The sequence below is a fragment of the Crocuta crocuta genome, unplaced genomic scaffold (assembly GCF_008692635.1).
Source record: "Crocuta crocuta isolate KB4526 unplaced genomic scaffold, BGI_CrCroc_1.0 scaffold675, whole genome shotgun sequence".
In the NCBI taxonomy this organism is placed as follows: domain Eukaryota; kingdom Metazoa; phylum Chordata; class Mammalia; order Carnivora; family Hyaenidae; genus Crocuta; species Crocuta crocuta.
The window spans coordinates 1,535,711-1,540,599 of record NW_027528796.1 but is presented as its reverse complement, the minus strand read 5'-3'; positions in this window follow the sequence as shown (position 1 = coordinate 1,540,599).

Here is a 4,889-nt window from a genome sequence, read left to right as displayed (position 1 = left end):
GGATAAATTATTTGGTCCCTGCCTGTGATTTCTATTTTCCCGTAGTAAGTCCACGGTAGTTATGTGCTTAGGAAGAGCCGGCGCTTGCTTCTGCTCGCGGCGGCCGGTGCAGGGCTGCGCGGACGGCCCCGGACACGGGCCTGACCCTGCCCTGACCCTCTGACTGCCCGGCCCGGAGCCCCAGGGCGCCCCGCTCCCACCAGCCCACGCGTGTCCCCCACTGCCCGGGGCTCCCCGCTGGGCCGGGCCCAGGTGACCTCCGTGCGGCCCCACGCGGGCGGGCTAGCCCCTGCCCCGCCCCCCGCAGGGTGCCTTCTTCCTCTTGGTCCCACAAAGTCCCAGGGAAGGTGCTAATTGGCCGGGACTGAGTCTCATGCTCATCCTGAGCCAATCACGGAGCTGGGGCTGGGGGCGAGGTGCCCCGATTGGCCGAGCTGGATCCCGTTGAGGGGGAGGCGGTCGCCTAAGGAACCGCACAGGTAAGCGCGGGGAGGTCCCCGTGGGAACCGGGTGTGGGGACTTCGGAGAGGGGCCCGGGGACCNGGTGGCCCAGAGCCCCCCCCGCCGGTGCCGCCTGCTGCCCCGCCCTCAGCCCACGGGCCGGAGAGGGAGGCTCCGGGCCGCAGTGTGCAGGCCCCTCAGCCGAGGCCCGGCGTGGAGGGGGCGGCCCTCTGCCCGGGCCCGGGGTCGAGCTGTGGTGCGCCCGGCATGCGCTCCCCGCCCGCACAGGAAGGGAGCGGGGCCGCTGCCGAGTGGCCGTTGGGAGNCAGAGGCCACCTGCGGGCAGCCAGGGGCGACCCCTGCCGTCCCTCCCCCACCGCGGGGCCGCGCAGGGGAGCCGTCCATTCCGGGCAGACGGGGACTTGGCTCCCCGGAAGCAGGAGTCGCGGGTGAAACACGCGGTGCTGTCGCAGACCCCGCGGCCAGCGGGCAGGGGAGGAGTGCGCACCTGGAGGCGCAGCTCGAGCTGCGAGCAGGTGCCCGGTGGGCGAGGTGGGACCAGGGTGTGTGCCGGGCCGCGGACTTGAACCTGAGCCGGGCCTGGGGACCGTGTGGACGAGGATGCTCTGGGCTGACTCGGGGAGCGGGGTGGGGGGCGGGGCCCTGCCCGGCAAGGGACCTCACCCTCCTCCTAAGGATGCTCACCTCAGCGCCCCACCCCCGCACCCCTGCCAGCCTCCACCAAGGCCCCGGGTGGCGAGGACAGCGCTCCCTGGAGATGCGGGTTGCCGGCTGCCCTTCAGGGCCCTCGCCCCACGTGCGCGCCCCCTGAGGGGCCCAGAGCCCAGAGTTTGGCTGGCAGTGGCTTCGAGCAGGCAGTGATGTGGGGCGAACCCCCCGGGCCCCCGCTCGCACAGGCCGAGATGCATGAGCTCGTGGCAAATACTCACAAGGCAAAAAGGCAACGAGGCCCGGCGTGTGAGCCAGCGAAGCCCGGGGAGCGCGGCGTGACTCACACACGCCCGTGATGAGGCTGTCGGCCTCAGTGTCCAGGAAGTTAGGGGTGCCCGACGAAGTCAATCAAAAGGGGGTGCCGCCTCGGGAACGAGGAGCACGTGACTGTAAAATCGCGATCAAGACAAACTAAAAACAACCAAAGAGAATTTCTAAAAATGAAAAATAAAACTAATGGAGATTAAAAACTCATGGATTTAAAAAGAAATACACCTTTTAAAATATAGGTCCGGTGATGAATGGGTTGGTTCCGCGATAGGTGTTGTTGAAGACCCAGTGGAGTGGAAGATAGAGCAGAAGAAATTACCTCTAATTCGGCAGAAACAAAGTACGGAGAACACGAGGGTACGTGGTAAAGAGCAGAGAAAGTGGCCAGTGTGTAGAACCGAACCCCCAAAAGTGGACCATCTGAAGTACCTCGGTTCTCAGGCGGGATCAACCTAGAACAGGACACGAAGGGGCACCCGGAGCGCTTGGTGAGCCCGGCGGGCGGATGGGTGGCCCTGGGTTGCGGCGCGAGGGGCGCTGTCGGGGGCGGGGCAGTGGGGAAGGACGGAACCTGTGATCCGTTTGCAGATGCGAGAAGGGGGCAGAAAGGAGCCGGGAAGAGGGAGACGAGTGTCCAGGGTAAGACACGCAGTCAGTGGGGACCCGTGATGCCACAGCTGACCGAAGGCGACCGCAGAGGGACCAGGCTCTGCCCTGACCAGGACCGGCCTGCCGGGGGCAGGGGCCCAGCAGGAAGCAGGACGGCAGAGGCCCCTGGGGCTACGGTGGGGAGGGTGTCACCAACAACTTCACGCCTGTATATTTGAAAACTTGGGTGACGTGGACACAATTCTGGGAAAATAAGACTTAACAGAGCAGATCAAGAAGAAATAACCTCAAAACCCTATAAACATAAATTAAATGGAATCAGTAGATAAAACCATTCAGAGGTTTTTACCAGCATTTAAGAAAGAATTAAGAAATAATTCCAATCTAAAAGAGATTATTTCGGAGTACATAAAAAGATGTTTTAGAACGCCTGTATCATCTCTCAGGCCTTTCATTAAGCTGAAGTGTAGCCGACACACAGCGTTACACGGGCTTCGGGTGTGGGTGGCCCCTGGGCGAGGCTGCACCTTATGCGGGGTCCCCAGCGTGTCTTGATGGTGACCTCTGGCAGTCACGCTTTAGAAGAGCCGCTGCCATGCTCTTAGCAGCGTTGTACCGTCCGGGAAAGGTGCGTAGGAAAGACTAGAAAAGAAATAAGTGGCTTAAAGACAGAGTTTTCATTTTCTCACCTAAAAGCAGGCATGCCGGGGCTGGGACTGGGACCCCATGTCGCAGAAGTCCTCCTCAGGACTCGGCAGTTGACTCATGGTCTAAGGGGGCTGCCCGAGTGCCAGCCACCGTCTCTGTATTCCAGCCAGGGGGGCCTGTGTCTGCTCTCAGACATTTCCGCTTTCCGCTTCCACGTGCAGCCTCTGGCCACAGCGTATCGTCACACTTAGCTGTCGCCGTGGTTCTGGATGGCCGTGGGTCCGGAACAGAGAATCGTTCAGAGACGGTCACTCAGAGCTGAGGGGAGAGCCCGGGGGGCCCAGCCCAGGCGCCAGCGCCGGTGGGAGGCCACGCAGGAGGCCCGGGCGGCCGTTGCCGGGACAGAGCTGGTCGGGAGGACTCTGGCCCGGGCCGCGAGGGACGCCGCGTGACCTTGCTGGGTTCAGCGTTTCCTGCAGAGAAAGCGCTTGGAGCGGCTGTTTGGCCGCGGGTCCGTGACCGGGCAGGAGGGCTTTTAGCGGCTTTGCAGAGCAGGCTGTGTTCTGTTGTAACCTCAGCAAGCGTGTTTTTAGCTCGGGGACCCGGGAGCTGACTGTGCGGCTGGGAGCCCGGCAGGGGCCGTCAGGCCCAGGCGCCGCCACGGGCCGCACAGGGAGGCCGGAACCGAGCTCTGCCGGGTCCCCTGGGTTGGGAGCATGGTGACGGCCGCCAGACAAAGGCACCGCCGTCCGGGTGGAGGCTGACGTCGCACGGAGGTGGGGAGCACGTGGCTTGCACGCAGCAGAGCGGAGAGGAACGGAGATGCCACGCGGGGACGCGGGGACGCAGGGACGTGGGGACGCGGGGACGTGGGGACGTGGGGACGCGGGGACGCGGGGACGCTTTGAGGGTGCAGAGGGCTGGGCTGGGAGTGTGACCCAGGTCCCGGCAGCGAGCAGGTTCTCAGGCCCTGTTCGGGGAGCACAACACGGCCACACCCAGGGACCTGAGCCCTTGCCAGCGGGCAGCCCTGTGGCCCTCTGTCCTGCTGGGGCCTGGCTCCCAGGTGGTGGAGGGGCCAAAGGAGAGAGCAGGGGTGAGGTCTGGGAGGGGCGCGGGGCTTCCCCAGCTAGGGTTCCCTAGAACCCTCTGTCCGCACCTCCAGCACAAAGGCCCCAGCCTTGCAGACCCCTCATTGAGGTCACCTCCGAGAATGGAATGCGCCCTCGCCGGGGGAGGGGACTGTCCTCAGTACCCCCAGTGGCCTCTGCAGGCTGGGTCTGCGAGGGGCGTGAGCATCCAGTCCCGGGACCTGGGACCAGGAACGCGCTGCCCCACTGGCGCCCTCCGAGCAGGGCTGTCCCCTCCTGGGCCTTCTGGAAGGGGCCACGGGTACCGCCAGCCCCACAAGTAAGTGGGAGATGGGACCCGAAGGCCCCAAGCTCAGAATGTGACAATAAGACCAGATGTGCAGACGGCCAGGTCACTTGGGGCGCACGCGCGTCTGCCGGGCAGGAGGGCTGAGCCGTGGACCCCAGCAGGAGCTGTGGCCAAGCTCCCAGCCTCCCCGGGGGCTCGGGGCCACCCCTTCCTTGCACTGGCGGGTGCGTGAGACCAGGGCCCACGGGGGTGCGGGACCGTGGGTGTCAGCAGGCGTGTGCGCCAGAGTCCCCGGCGCCCTTTCTCCTCCAGGGCGTCCTGCCCCACACAAGGGCCCGTTGGTCGAGGGGGTGGCGCCTGGTCCGGGCTCTTGTTGAAGCCCCTGGGGTTAAGACTCGCATGGGTGACACCCCCTCATCTATGACTTTCTGGAGTCCTTACCCACACAGACAGGCAACACCTGATGTCCTCCTAGGGAAGGGCCCCGCCAGGGTGGCGCTGGGGCGGGAGGGGGCGCTGTCTGGGGGGGATGGNGGGCTGGGCGGGGCCTGCACCCAGCTCTGGGGCCTGACCCTGGCCGCCCTGGGCCCCCAGCTCCGCCCCCTCCTACCCAGTGGGGTCCCAGTGGCCTCTGACCCCGTGAGCTGCTGTGCGTGCGCGCTTCGGGGCTGCAGAAGCCGGGGACTCACCCCCGGAGGCAGGACGCCCGGTGTCCGGGCACCGTGGGCTGTGCCCCCTCTGGCAGCTCTGGGCGGGGACCCTTCCTGCCTCCCCTGAGGCCGGTGGCCCCTGCCTGCTGGCCTCAAGTC